Raw genomic sequence first — 15,983 nt, forward strand, 5'->3', positions numbered from 1 at the left:
ATTTTAACGCAGAAGTTTACAATCCTACAGCGTTTTCATCATTGACCATGACTCAAGACGAGCGTCAGCTCTGAGAAATGGACGTGGACAGTTTGCTAAGTTCTTGGTTTGTTCCTGCACTGACAGCGGCCATTTCACTTCAATTAAGACAATTTCATTGAAAATATTGAAGATCGATTTGGGGAGGCTGCGTCAATAGAGGTGAGAAATGAATCTTTGCTGATCAAAACACCACACGCCAACCAATCACGAGCACTTCAGACCTGGGTCAAGTTAGGATATGTACCAGTCACCATTTCTCCTCATAACAAGCTCAGTGGAATCCAAGGTATTATCTTCCATTGGGACCTAATGCTACAAACCCGTGAAGAGCTGCATACTAACCTGACGTGTCTTGGAGTCCATTTTGTTCACTGCATCCAGAAGGGATATATTAAACCTTCTGGTGACAAACAGACCCGAACTATTTGAAACAGTTAACACAGAACAGGGAATCAGCAGTCATAAAGCAGTTGGTGCATCGATGATTTCAGCTGTAAATAGAAATATTAAAAAAGGTTGGAAGATTTTTCTGTTTAGCAAAAGTGACAAAAAGCACATTTCAGAGTACTTGACGGCTCAACACAAAAGTTTTGTCTCAAGTACAGATAGTATTGAGGATCAGTAGACAAAGTTCAAAACCATCGTACAATATGCATTAGATTACATCGTAGGAGATGGGAAAGAGCCACCGTGGTACAACAACTGAGTTAGAAGACTGCTGTGGAAGCAGAGGGATCTTCACAGCAAACATAAACACAGCCAAAGCCAAAGCCTTGAAGCGAAATGTAGTGTGAGGAGGGCTATGCGAGAGGCGTTCAATGAATTTGAAAGTAAAGTTCTATGTACTGATTTGGCAGAAAATCCTAAGAAATTTTGGTCTTATGTCAAAGCGGTAGGTGGATCAAAACAAAATGTCCAAACACTCTGTGACCAAAATCGTACTGAAACAGAGGATGACAGACTAAAGGCCGAAATACTAAATGTCTTTTTCCAAAGCTGTTTCACAGAGGAAGACTGCACTGTAGTTCCTTCTCTATATTGTCGCACAGATGACAAAATGGTAGATATCGAAATAGATGACAGTGGGATAGAAAAACAATTAAAATCGCTCAAAAGAGGAAAGGCCGCTGGATGTGATGGGATGCCAGTTCGATTTTACACAGAGTACGTGAAGGAACTCGCCCCCTTCTTGCAGCGGTGTACCGTAGGTCTCTAGAAGAGTGTAGCTTTCCAAAGGATTGGAAAAGGGCACAGGTCATCCCCGTTTTCAAGAAGGGACGTCAAACAGATGTGCAGAACTATAGACCTATATCTCTAATGTTGATCGGTTGTAGAATTTTGGAACACGTATTATGTTTGAGTATAATGACTTTTCTGGAGACTAGAAATCTACTCTGTAGGAATCAGCATGGGTTTCGAAAAAGACGATTGTGTGAAACCCAGCTTGCGCTATTTGTCCATGAGACTCAGAGGGCCATAGACACGGGTTCCCAGGTGGATGCCGTGTTTCTTGACTTCTGCAAGACATTAGATACAGTTCCTTACAGTCGTTTAATGAACAAAGTAAGAGCATATGGACTATCAGACCAATTGTGTGATTGGATTGTAGAGTTCCTAGATAACAGAACACAGCATGTCATTCTCAATGGAGAGAAGTCTTCTGAAGTAAGAGTGATTTCAGGTGTGCCGCAGGGGAGTGTCGTAGGACTGTTGCTATTCACAATATACATAAATGACCTTGTGGATAACTCGGAAGTACACTGAGGCTTTTTCCGGATGATGCTGTGGTACATTGAGAGTTTGTAACAATGGAAAATTGTACTGAAATGCAGGAGGTTCTCAATGAATTGACACATTGTGCAGGGAATGGCAATTGAATCTCAATGTAGACAAGTGTAATGTGCTGTGAATACATAGAAAGAAAGATCCTTTATCATTTAGCTACAATATAGCAGGTCAGCAACTAGAAACAGTTACTTCCATAAATTATCTGGGAGTAGGCATTAGGAGTGATTTAAAATGGAACGATCATGTAAAGTTGATCGTCAGTAAAGTAGATGCCAGACTGAGATTCATTGGAAGAATCCTAAGGAAATGCAATCCGAAAACAAAGGAAGTAGGTTACGGTACACTTGTTCGCCCATTGCTTGAATATTGCTCTCCAGTGTGGGATCTATACCAGATAGGGTTGATAGAAGAGATAGAGAAGATCCAACGGAGATCAGCGCGCTTCGTTACAGGGTCATTTAATAATCACGAAAGTGTTACGGAGATGATAGATAAACTCCAGTGGAAGACTCTGCAGGAGAAACGCTCAGTACGGGCTTTTGTTGAAGTTTCGAGAACTTACCTTCACCGAGGGATCAAGCAGTATATTGCTCCCTCCTACGTATATCTTGCGAAGAGACCATGAGGATAAAATCAGAGAGATTAGAGCCCACACAGAGGCATGCCGACAATCTTTCTTTCCACGAACAATATGAGACTGGAATAGAAGGGAGAACCTATAGAGGTACTCAAAATACCCTCCGGCACACACCGACAGGTGGCTTGTGGAGTGTGGATGTAGATGCAGATTATAGAGTAGACGATGGAGCTTTTATCCTACCCTTCAATGGCAACATTTTGCCTGAGAAGGTTAAGGTCATGGCTTATAGGTGTGACGTTGAGGTCTGCGCGGATGCTGATATCCGCGGTATTTGTTACTTGGCGGATAAAATCTTGGCCGGTGCGGATATTCGCGGGTCATCTGCGGATAATGAGCAAGGCATCTGCCCAGTACGTATGTTAGTTGAAAATGTCAAGTCTGTTGACATTCTTGGAATCTTGCAGGGCCCGGGTAGAGCGGATGTCTGTTGTCCGCAGCCCCTGGCTACAACCGACTTAGCTGTACCCAAGAGACCTGCGTCTAATCGTTTCCGCGACCGTGTCTTTTGTGTGGCCTGTGAAGTGCTCTCTGTGTGGCAAACCTGCCCACTGTCTACCAGACAGGTGCCCGTTGCAATTTTCCGCTGACTTCAGTTAGCGCTTTGTAGTGACCGAGTGACAACGTGCATCGTAGCAAATATCACTGAGAGTTCTTTCTTCAAATGAACACCATATCGATGGATACAATTTTGTGTAAGGTGAAAAAAGGTGATTTTACATTAGTGAAGGAAAACAAATTGAAATCGCCGATTTGGAAAAAATTCGCATACGTATATGATGGCAACAAAAAGATAAAAGATATAGTGGCTTGTTTTGCATGTAAAAAAGTATATTCCTACACTGGACACAAAAGTGGAACTTCAAATTTGCTAAAACATTCGTGTGAGGCTCGACAAAGTAGCATAATTACTTATTTAAATACCAAGAGAGACGTGAAAGTTCCTGAAGTTCCTCCAAATTTGAAGACAGCCGCGACAGAAAAACTTATCAATCTTGTCAGCAAAGACATTTTACCATTTGAAGTTGCATGTGGATCTGGGTTTCTTGAGACGACACAGTTTCTTATTGATGTAGGGGCCAAGTACCGTGCAGTGAGTGCTAAGGAACTGCTACATCATCCAACCACTCGTAATTTCTATAACCACTGATTTTGATTTTGTTGTCACTCTTCGGAAGACAAGTTATTTCTTCCATACAACGTCAATTATTGCTGGCAGTTTAACTTTTTCACAGGTGCGCCAGCATTTTGCAGTGTAGGCCTAATACTATAAACATTTTCACCTGGAAATGATGAGGACTGAGCGCGTGAGCTATAATATAATCATCAGCTGACATGAATGGCTTCAAAATTTGACACATCCAAGCAGTGAGTACAAAAAAACTGTCGGTAAATGATGCAATGTGATAGTAACAGTTTAAAACCATTGTCATTTTCAGGTACCTTTGCACAAGAGCAGCGAAATATAATTGTTTCTGTACACATATTTTCATCATTTAATACTATTACATTGAATTTTATTTTTTTAAATAGCGTTTCCAATCTCACGAGATCCGAGCGGCTAACGTGTATGCTCCGGAGCGCCAATGCTTTCCTGTTTGGAATGGTCTGCTTTAGAGTAGGTATAGAGCATTTCCTGTGATTTAAGAAGTCACAATTAGTTAAGTTGTCGCAGAAATGGCACCCTAACAATAACTGTGTCATTACATACCATAATTCTAAGTACTACTGTCTGTTACTATTAATTACTCATTCAAAACTTAAATATATGCGGATGCGGGTAAGGAACTTGCGGATGCAGATTAATTGCTGCAGTTGCGGATAAGGACCTTGCGGATGTGGTGCGGATGCGGATTGCACTTTTCTTATCCGCGCAGACCTCTATTGTGACATGAGGCCTTACTTTCCTCCTCCGATGAGATGTTTTAATTGCCTAGGTTCAGACACATGTCCGCCTACTGTTATAATGAGGCTATCTGTAGGGCATGTGGACAGGTATCCCATAAAATCAGGCCTTGTGACCAACTCCCTCAATGTGTCAATTGTCTGGAACTGCACCCTCTCCGATCACCGCAGTGCTTATTGTTCAAGAGGGAGAAGGAAATTCAAGAGCATAAAACCCTTGACCACCTGTCTTACCAAGATGCAAGAAAAAAGTTTGAAAGACTTCATTCAGCTAATATGGTCTCCGATTTTGCAACTGTCGTGTCACAGTCCACACCTCACACGATGAGTATGTGTCACATGACACCTCCAGGCCTTGGTCATATTCCAGGACCTGCCCTGCAGTTGTGGCAAGTAGTGTCAGCTCCCTCATTTCAGTGCAGCCCACAAAACGTTTTCAGCGATTGGTCTCGCAGTTTGCAGCCCAATTATCGTACAGTGGTGCGCCCATGGCGATCTTTGTGACAGTGACCATTTTCCTATCATTGTCTCCCTCTCCGCTCACAGACATCTAGAACATGCTCCATGTTGATCGTTTGAGAAAGCCGTTTGGCAGGCTTTCTCCGCTGCAGCCACTTTTGCAGCCAGTCATGTGATGGATATTAATACTATTACTCATGCTGCAGCAGAACCAACACACTACTCCTCTGGCTCATCCTGACGACCACCAGTACAATGGTGGTCTGAAGATATAGCCACAGCTAGCAGGGAATGCCCCAGTGTACTTCAGTGGAACAAGTGCCATTCCTGTATGGATAATTTAATAGCATTCAAGAGACTCCAGATGAGAGCACAGTTTTTAATAAAGAAAAGGAAGCAGGAGTGTTGGGAGGGATCCCACAACCCATCATCCCAAGTATGGACTCAACTCTGCGACATTTGCAGCCACCCAGTACCCACAGCAGTTCCTGGCATCCTTGTCAGTGGTGACATCTGCACTGATCCCGTCGTACTTGCCGAATGTTTTGCGGCACACTTTGCTGAAGTGTCCATCCTCATTTAAACACCTTATTGAGGCCGCCCGCTATCTTTCCAAGCACACAGCTCTCTATCATACAGTGTCCATTTTAGTGAATGGGAGCTTAGCAGCATTTTTGACAGTGTGTCATGGTATGGCCTCTTGACCTGACAAAATCCATGACCAAATGCTCAGACATCGTTGTGCTGATAGCTTTTTAATTACATTTGGCAGGAGGGAGTATTTCCCTCTCAGTGGCAGGACGGTATTATTATTTCTGTCGTGAAATCAGGAAAGGGCCCACATATTTTAACTAACTGCTGGCCAATCTCTGCAACGAATGGGCTGTATAAGCTATTCAAATGAATGGTCAACCACTATTTCTGTTGGTACTTTGAAGCCAGTTCCAAAGCGGCTTTCAGGCCTTCTGGTCCACCACAGATCACCTGGTTTGTTTGGAATCCACACTGCACATCACTAACATCTGATTGCTGTGTTCTATGACCTGTAGAAGGCGTATGATACCACCTGACATCATTACATCCTCTCTACACTGCATGAGTGAGGTTTCTGGGCAGTTTACCCATTTTTATGCAGAATTTCAGATCTCTCCGATTTTTTTGGGTCTGGATAAGTTCATCCTCAGCAACCAATACGTACAGGAACCTGGAGACTCTCAGGGATCGGTTCTGAGCATAACACTCTTTGCTATCTTTATCAGTGGTTTCGTAAATGCAGTGGACCCCACAGTCTCTCCACCACTGAACCTGCATGGTCTATGCCAGTACTATGCCTTTGCATCACAGCGCATCGCTGAGCACCAACTTCAGGGGGGTGTCTGCAGAGTCCATGACTGGGTTCTGAATTGCGGGTATCAATTTTCTTGTGCATAATCACAAGTTATTCATTTTTGTCGACTCTGGACTGTGCACCCGCACCCAGAATTTTATCTTAGCAACCATTTACTTGAAGTTGTTGAAACTTTCGAAGTCTTAGGTATTTTATTTGACCACAAGGTAACTTGGCTGCTGCATGTCTGCTGGCTAAAGGCAACTTCCATGAAGAATCTGAATGCTCTTAGTTTTCGTAGTCACTCCTCGTGGGGTGTGGACCGTGCAGTTCTTCTGAGATCTTACAAAGCACTGATTACAACCCGCTTGGGCAATGGATGTATTGCCTATGGGTTGGCAGCACCATCCATACTGAGTGCTGGATCCTGTTCACCACACTGGCGTGCGGTTGGCAACGGGGGTCTTTCGTATGAGCACTGTTGACAGCCTCCTGGCGGAAGGTGGTGTCCCACTGCTGTTAGTTTGATGCCAGCAGCTTCTGACAAGTTAAGGAGTCACAATCTGTCAGATGCCTACCCACCCACATCACTCAAATAACCCACAAGTTGAAACAACAATAACAACTATCAACACAATTATACACAGCAAAATAAATGAAAATACAACTATGGGAGAGATACAACTACTGGTTTATATAGGAGCACTCACTACACTAAATATACACACTAGGCAGAGATCAGAACAAACCAACACACAGAAGAAACCCACAAAACCAGCATGGCAACACAGGCTACAGATCAGAATAGAAAAACTGAGAAAAGACATTGGACAGCTAACACAATTTATAAGAAATGAAATATCAGCCAAAAAACGAAAAAGGTTTGGTAAAATCTCACAACAAGAAGCAATAGAGCAATTAGATGAAAAGAAGCAGAAATTACAAGCATTGGCCAAACGACTTAGAAGATACAAAAAAAGTTAAAATAGGAGGAAACAAAACCAAACATTTAACACAGACCAAAAGAAATTTTACCAGATAATAGATAACACACACATTAAAATAGACAACCCACCAAACATAACAGACATGGAACACTTCTGGAGCAACATATGATCAAACCCGGTACAACATAACAGGCATGCATGGTGGATACATCTACATCCTTACTCCGCAAGCCACCTGACGGTGTGTGGCGGAGGGTACCCTGAGTACCTCTATCGGTTCTCCCTTCTATTCCAGTCTCGTATTGTACGTGAAAAGAAGGATTGTCTGTATGCTTCTGTGTGGGCTCTAATCTCTCTGATTTTATCCTCATGGTCTCTTCGCGAGATATACGTAGGAGGGAGCAATATACTGCTTGACTCTTAGGTGAAGGTATGTTCTCGAAACTTTAACAAAAGCCCGTACCGGGCTACTGAGCATCTCTCCTGCAGAGTCTTCCACTGGAGTTTATCTATAATCTCTGTAACGCTTTTACGATTACTAAATGATCCTGTAACGAAGCGCGCTGCTCTCCGTTGGATCTTCTGTATCTCTTCTATCAACCCTATCTGCTGTGGATCCCACACTGCTGAGCAGTATTCAAGCAGTGGGCGAACAAGCGTACTGTAACCTACTTCCTTTGTTGTCGGATTGCATTTCCTTAGGATTCTTCCAATGAATCTCAGTTTGGTATCTGCTTTACTGACGACCAACTTTATATGATCATTCCATTTTAAATCACTCCTAATGTGTACTCCCAGATAATTTATGGAATTAACTTATTCCAGTTGCTGACCTGCTATTTTGTAGCTAAATGATAAGGGACCTCTCGATACACCACAGCATCATCTGCAAAAAGCCTCAGTGAACTTCTGATGTCATCCACCAGGTCATTTATATATAGTGTGAATAGCAACGGTCCTATGACACTCCCCTGCGGCACACCTGAAATCACTCTTACTTCGGAAGACTTCTCTCCATTGAGAATGACATGCTGTGTTCTGTTATCTAGGAACTCCTCAATCCAATCACACAATTGATCTGATAGTCCGTATGCTCTTACTTTGTTCATTAAACGACTGTGGGAACTGTGTCAAACGCCTTGCGGAAGTCAAGAAACACGGCATCTACCTGTGAACCCATGTCTAAGGCCCTCTGAGTCTCATGGACGAATAGCGCGAGCTGGGCTTCACACGACCGTCTTTTTTGAAACCCATGCTGATTCCTACAGAGTAGATTTCGTCTCCAGAAAAGACATTATACTCGAACATAATACGTGTTCCAAAATTCTGCAACTGATCGACGTTAGAGATATAGGTCTATAGTTCTGCACATCTGTTCGACGTCCCTTCTTGAAAACGGGGATGACCTGTGCCCTTTTCCAATCCTTTGGAACGCTTCGCTCTTCTAGAGACCTACGGTACACCGTTGCAAGAAGGGGGGCAAGTTCCTTCGCGTACTCTGTGTAAAATCGAACTGGTATCCCATCAGGACCAGCGGCCTTTCCTCTTTTGAGCGATTTTAATTGTTTCTCTATCCCTCTGTTGTCTATTTCGATATCTACCATTTTGTCAACTGTCCGACAATCTAGAGAAGGAAGCACAGTGCAGTCTTCCTCTGTGAAACAGCTTTGGAAGAAGACATTTAGTATTTCGGCCTTTAGTCTGTCATCCTCTGTTTCAGTACCATTTTAGTCACAGAGTGTCTGGACATTTTGTTTTGATCCATCTACCGCTTAGACATAGGACCAAAATTTCTTAGGATTTTCTGCCAAGTCAGTACATAGAACTTTACTTTCGAATTCATTGAAAGCCTCTCGCATAGCTCTCCTCACACTACATTTCGCTTCGCGTAATTTTTGTTTGTCTGTAAGGCTTTGGCTATGTTTATGTTTGCAGTGAAGTTCCCTTTGCTTCCGCAGCAGTTTTCTAACTCGGTTGTTGTACCACGGTGGCTCTTTCCCATCTCTTACGATCTTGCTTGGCACATACTCATCTAATGCATATTGTACGATGGTTTTGAACTTTGTCCACTGATCCTCAACACTATCTGTACTTGAGACAAAACTTTTGTGTTGAGCCGTCAGGTACTCTGTAATCTGCTTTTTGTCACTTTTGCTAAACAGAAAAATCTTCCAACCTTTTTTAATATTTCTATTTACGGCTGAAATCATCGATGCAGTAACCGCTTTATGATCGCTGATTCCCTGTTCTGCATTAACTGATTCAAATAGTTCGGGTCTGTTTGTCACCAGAAGGTCTAATATGTTATCGCCACGAGTCAGTTCTCTGTTTAACTGCTCAAGGTAGTTTTCAGATAAAGCACTTAAAAATATTTCACTGGATTCTTTGTCCCTGCCACCCGTTATGAACGTTTGAGTCTCCCAGTCTATATCCGGCAAATTAAAATCTCCACCCAGAACTATAACATGTTGGGGAAATCTACTCGAAATATTTTCCAAATTATTCTTCAGGTGCTGAGCCACAACAGCTGCTGAGCCCGGGGGCCTATAGAGACATCCAGTTACCATGTCTGAGCCTGCTTTAACCGTGACCTTCACCCAAATCATTTCACAAATCAAATCTCCATCAATTTCCTTCGATACTATTGCACTTCTTATCGCTATAAACACGCCTCCCCTTTCACTGTCCAGCCTGTCTCTGCGGTATACATTCCAATCTGAGTTTAGGATTTCATTACTGTTTACATGTGGTTTCAGCCAACTTTCTGTCCCTAGTACTATATGGGCATTGTGACCGTTTATTAATGAGAGCAGTTCTGGGACCTTTCTATAGACGCTCCTGCAGTGTACTATTAGCACATTAATATTGTTATTCCCTGTTGCATTTTGCCTACTTCTGCATTGCCGCGTCTCAGGAGGCGTCTTGTGGGGCCTAGGGAGGGAATTCTCTAACTTAAAAAAACCCCATGTGCACTCCACACGTACTCCGCTATCCTCGTAGCCGCTTCTGGCGTGTAGTGCACGCCTGACCTATTCAGGGGGACCCTACATTTCTCCATCCGATAGCGGTGGTCGAGAAATTTGCACCCCAGCTCTCCGCAGAATCATCTGAGCCTCTGGTTTAAGCCTTCCACTCGGCTCCAAACCAGAGGACCGCCATCGGTTCTGGGAACGATACTACAAATAGTTAGCTCTGATTCCACCCTGCGAGCGAGGCTTTCCGCCTTCACCAACTCCGCCAACCGCCTGTACAAACTGAGGATGACCTCTGAACCCAGACGGCAGGAGTCATTGGTGCCGACATGAGCAACAATTTGCAGTCGGGTGCACCCAGTGCTCTCTATCGCCGCCGGTAGGGCCTCCTCCACATCTCGGATGAGACCCCCCAGCAAGCAGACAGAGTGAACACTGGCCTTCTTCCCCGACCTTTCCACTATTTCCCTAAGGGGCTCCATCACCCGCCTAACGTTGGAGCTCCCAATAACTAATATACCCCTCCTCCCGTGTGCCTGCTCGGACCTTGCTGAAGGAGCAGCCACATGTCCACTCACAGGCAGAGCGGGTGATGCCACACGGCCAGCCTCCACATTGACCCTCCGCCTTGTGCGCCGCGAACGCTGCTGAACCCACCACTCCCCTTGGGGAGAGGGTGGCCCAACCGCGCCCAGTACCCGCGAAGATGTCTTGACAGCAGGGACAGTAGGTTAAGCATGTAACACCTGGGGTGTACCTTGCGACGCACCAGACTCCTCACTGCCGCTACACTCCGAGGCAGCAGCCTGAAGACGGCTGACCGCGGCCATCAACACGCTCAGCTGTTCGCGAAGAGTGGCCAGCTCCTCCTGCGTCCGTACACAGCAGTCACACATCCTATCCACCCTAAGAAATCAATTTACTGAAGAGACTTAATCAACTTTTAACTAGACTGCTAATTCACTAAAGACAGCTGATTATTGACTAAACTGTGATTGCTAACCACTTCTTGTAGAAAACAATGAAAATATCACTACCTGTCTCTGGAATGTGTAGAAAACAAACACTAGCACTACTGGCACTATGGTTCACTAAAGGGACTCTCCTTGACTGTATTCAAAACAAACACGAAATCTATGCAACACTATTACTAGCACTTGACAATTAAAGCTTCCTAAAAGCAAAAACACACCGAAGAAGAAGTGACAAGTAAGAAAAATACAGTTAATACTTAAATTAAGGTAGCTCGCTGCACAGCAGACGTGAAGCAGACGGCGGTTAGGGCGACACTGACACATGGAATACAAGCAGAAACAGACACATGCAAGATGATACCACAAATGCCTGAAGTGATAATTTTGCAACATGAAGTCACCCGAGCAATTAATTCTACGCACAATTGGAAAGCTCCCCACTATCCAACATGCTAAATAATACAGATTATGGATATAATATTACTGGAACACACCAACACAAAATCACGCATTTGCTATACATGGATGATCTAAAACTACTGGCAGCGACAAATCAACAACTCAACCAATTACTAAAGATAACAGAAGTATTCAGCAATGATATAAATATGGCTTTGGGGACAGACAAATGTAAGAAAAATAGCATAGTCAAGGGAAAACACAATAAACAATAAGATTTCATACTGGATAACCACAGCGACTGCATAGAAGCGATGGAAAAAACAGATGCCTATAAATATCTAGGATACAGACAAAAAATAGGAATAGATTATACAAATATTAAAGAAGCACTAAAAAAAAATATAGACAAAGACTAACAAAAATACTGAAAACAGAATTGACAGCAAGAAACAAGACAAAAGCTATAAATACTTATGCTATACATATATTGACCTATTCATTTGCAGTAGTGAAATGGAGTAACACAGACCTAGAAGCACTCAATACACTTACACGATCACAATGCCACAAATATAGAATACATCACATACATTCAGCAACAGAAAGATTCACATTAAGCAGAAAGGAAGGAGGAAGGGGATTTATCGACATAAAAAACCTACATTATGGACAGGTAGACAATTTAAGAAAATTCTTTCTAGAACGAGCACAAACTAGCAAAATACACAAAGCAATCACTCATATAAATACTTTGGCTACACCACTGCAATTTCATAACCACTTCTACAACCCTTTAGATCACATAACATCAACAGATACGAAGAAAGTAAATTGGAAAAAGAAAACACTACATGGCAAGCACCCATATCATCTAACACACATCGATCAAGACGCATCCAACACATGGCTAAGAAAAGGCAATATATACAGTGAGACGGAAGGATTCATGATTGCAATACAGGATCAAACAATAAACACCAGAAATTACAGTAAGCATATTATTAAAGATCCTAATACCACAACAGATAAATGCAGACTTTCCAAACAACAAATAGAAACAGTAGATCTCATAATAAGCGGATGTACAATACTAGCAAATACAGAATACCCCAGAAGACATGACAATGTAGCAAAAATAATACATCAACAACTTGCCATACAACATAAACTAATAAAACAACATGTTCCCACATACAAGTATGCACCACAAAATGCACTGGAGAATGATGAATACAAATTATACTGGAACAGAACCATGATAACAGATAAAACAACACCACATAACAAACGTGACATCATACTCACCAATAAAAAGAAGAAATCAACACAACTAATCAAAATATCCATACCCAATACAACAAATATACAGAAGAAAACAGGAGAAAAAATTAAAAAATACATCCAACTGGCTGAGGAAGTCAAGGACATGTGGCATCAGGATAAAGTTGACATTATACCAATTATACTATCAACTACAGGAGTCATACCACACAATATCCACCAGTACATCAACACAATACAGCTACATCCAAACTTATATATACAACTACAGAAATCTGTAATTATTGATACAAGTTCAATTACCCGAAAGTTCCTAAATGCAATGTAACATATACCGTACAGTTAAAAGGAAGTCACACTTGATCAAGGTCTGCGTCACTTTCCATTTTTAACCAGACCTAAGGTCTGAGAAAGGACAGAAGATAATCATAACAATAATCTTCCCTCTCTGTGTCCATCTCCTCCTCCCTTCACTTTACCAATCTCCTCCTCCTCCCTCCTTTCTATGTCCATCATCTTGTTCCCGTCTATCTGTCTGTCTCATCCTCACATCTACATCTCTCCACCTTCTTCTCTACCCTCTCAGTGTTCATTTCCTCCTTCCCTGTCTATCTCTGTCCACTCTCCCTCCCCATCTAAGCCTCCCCTTCTATCTGACCTTGAGCCTCCCTTATTGTAATTAAGAGTGAACTTCAGTTTGGAAATAATGTTCTTGAAATAAATGGATAAATTGGTTGGGCTCTGGGCACTATGCGACGTAACTTCTAAATTGGTTGGGATGATTGGTATACAGCATATGAGAGATCCCTCCTGTTGCTGGATCTATCGCGATAGTAGCATCAATGGCACTGTTTCACAGAGTTTTAATCTGCAAATCATTAGGATTACAAAGTTTCAGATGATTCAGATTCCATAGTAGTATTCAAAAGCTGTTAAGTCATAAATAAAACTTTCTTGTTTTTTGTTAAAACCGAGTGTGAGGAGAAGGGTGAAACAGCATGCATGTGTATATACAATTTTGTGGAAAATTATATGAGTGTTAGAACTTAAATAGTGGCAACTATTTATTCACAACCGATACAAAAGTTACATGTTTGCACCTGTTTGTCCTTCAAAGTAGTCACCAGCATTGTGTAGAACTTGTTGCCAGCGATGTAGAAGGCATAATATACTGTTAGCAGAGCCTGTTCTGTTGATGGTGCGAATGGAGAGGTCTACTGCCTGTCGAATCTCTTGAACAGTTCTGAAGCGAATGCCACGAAGTGGTTCCATCTTCAGAATCAAATCAAAGCCACAAGGAATTAAGTCCGGGGAGTATGATGGTTGGTACAGTACTTCCCAGTCCCATCGACCGAACAGAGCAGCCACAGTTTACGCTGTTTGCACTCATGCATTGTCATGCAAAATGAAGGGTGGGTTGCGCAGGAAGTATCGCTGCTTCTTTCGCAAAGCTGGTCACAGGTGATGCTCCAAAAACAAACAGTAATACCGTGCACTGACGGTCTGCTGTGGAGGAACCCAATGCGTTAAGATAACACAATCACAGTCCTACATGAGAATCACCATAACTTTCACGATATTGGGGCTCTGACACACTTTTGATTTTCACAATGATGCATATTGTGACACCATTCATTGGATTGGCATTACAGTTTTGGCTCTTACGATGTGGCCCATCTCTCATCCATTGTTACAGTACGGTGTAAGAAAGCCTCTCCTTCACACTCATAGTGCTCCAAGTGCGTTTGAGCAGTGTTGTAAGGCATCCATTTCTCCATTTCCGTCAAGTAATGTGAAACCCATCGTGATGATATTTTTTGCATGCCGAGGCATTCCTTCAGGATAAGAAGCACAGTCATATGCGCTAATCTGGTTTCATGGGTGAGCTCACAAATCATATGGCGTCAATCACTGTCCACTAATGTGGCAACAGCATGCACTACTTCTTCAGAGATTCTAGGACGACCTGCCCAATGCATTTCTGCCACAGTTTGTGACCTTCGTTGAAGGCTTTTACCTAACATGCTACTGTTCTGTACAGCAGTGCCCATTCCCCGCATGCCTCTTGAAGACCTTGATGACACTATTGTGCTGTGCGACCTCGGGCACATTCAATCTTGATACAACTCTGTTGTTCGTGTTTCAAAAAAATAGTGACACTGATACGTTAAACTGCTCACTCACAAGTGACTGTCTTTCCCTCGATTGTGCGCATGCCGGTGATGTGGGAAGGGCAAGTCCATTTGCTCGGAGGTAAGGTAGGTATTTCAACAGTGTGTGCTGTTAGCGACAATAGTAAATTCCATTGCATAGTGTCTCCACAGCAGTGTTGCCACTATTTATGTTCCAAAATATGTATATAAGAAGAAAGAAGTTATGAATATATAGTAGAAACTGACCGCAAGAAAGAAAACAAAACCACACAATTTCACAGCACCAGGTAGCACAGCATGGCCAGAAAATATGGTTGTGCAGGTTTCACATTCTGGACTTACATTAACCAGTTGTCATGTATGAGACAGACTAGACTGATCTACCTCTTTTCCTTTTTGATCAGTGCAGAAATGTGTTCTTCATGAAGGACATCCCAAATTTAACTTTATAGAGATAAACCTAGTGGTCCATTTCTTATAACATCTCTTATTTCATACAAACTGTAGTCAGAAGCATGCAGTAATCATTGATGTAGCGTCCATATAAATGTGTTGTATATCTGGCAGGGACGTGTAGGTTGGCAACATCTATAATAGGCACTGCTATTTCATTTCAAGATAAAGTTAATTATTTTTGTGGTTGTCTTGAATACATCCTTGGTGATTACTGTTATCTGATTTTTCCAATCTTTGACATTTACGTACTTGTTTCATCTTACGAGTTGTACAAGATGACACAGCATACATGCAGGTCACCTATAAGGTGACACATGATACAACCACACGTCTTCCTTGGCATAAAACTCATTCATCAGTGATCACATTCAGCATTTAATATCCAGTTTTGAAAATAGCAATTTTATGCACATCATCAACGCAATCATAAGTCTAGAAATTTTTCTTGTGGCCAATATAATGTATTTGTTAAATAATGTGTGTGTCAGGAATGTTGGCGAACATCTGTCTGTGTAGTGGCTTCTTCTTTTTTTTCCTCCCCCTTTGAAATAATATTGTAATGTAATCAAATCTGAGTGAACATGAGTTAAGAATAAATATAAATTGTGCTGTGAAAACTGTGTAAAAAGTCTACATAACA

General features: G+C 42.3%; 1 protein-coding gene across 1 annotated transcript in view; it reads left to right on the plus strand.

The window, feature by feature from the left end:
- LOC126282205 (G kinase-anchoring protein 1-like) overlaps positions 1-15,983 on the plus strand; it is a 69,113-nt gene that overhangs the window by 25,765 nt on the left and 27,365 nt on the right. The gene's annotated exons all lie outside the window — the stretch shown is intronic.

The sequence above is a fragment of the Schistocerca gregaria genome, chromosome 7 (genome assembly GCF_023897955.1).
Source record: "Schistocerca gregaria isolate iqSchGreg1 chromosome 7, iqSchGreg1.2, whole genome shotgun sequence".
NCBI lineage: Eukaryota > Metazoa > Arthropoda > Insecta > Orthoptera > Acrididae > Schistocerca > Schistocerca gregaria.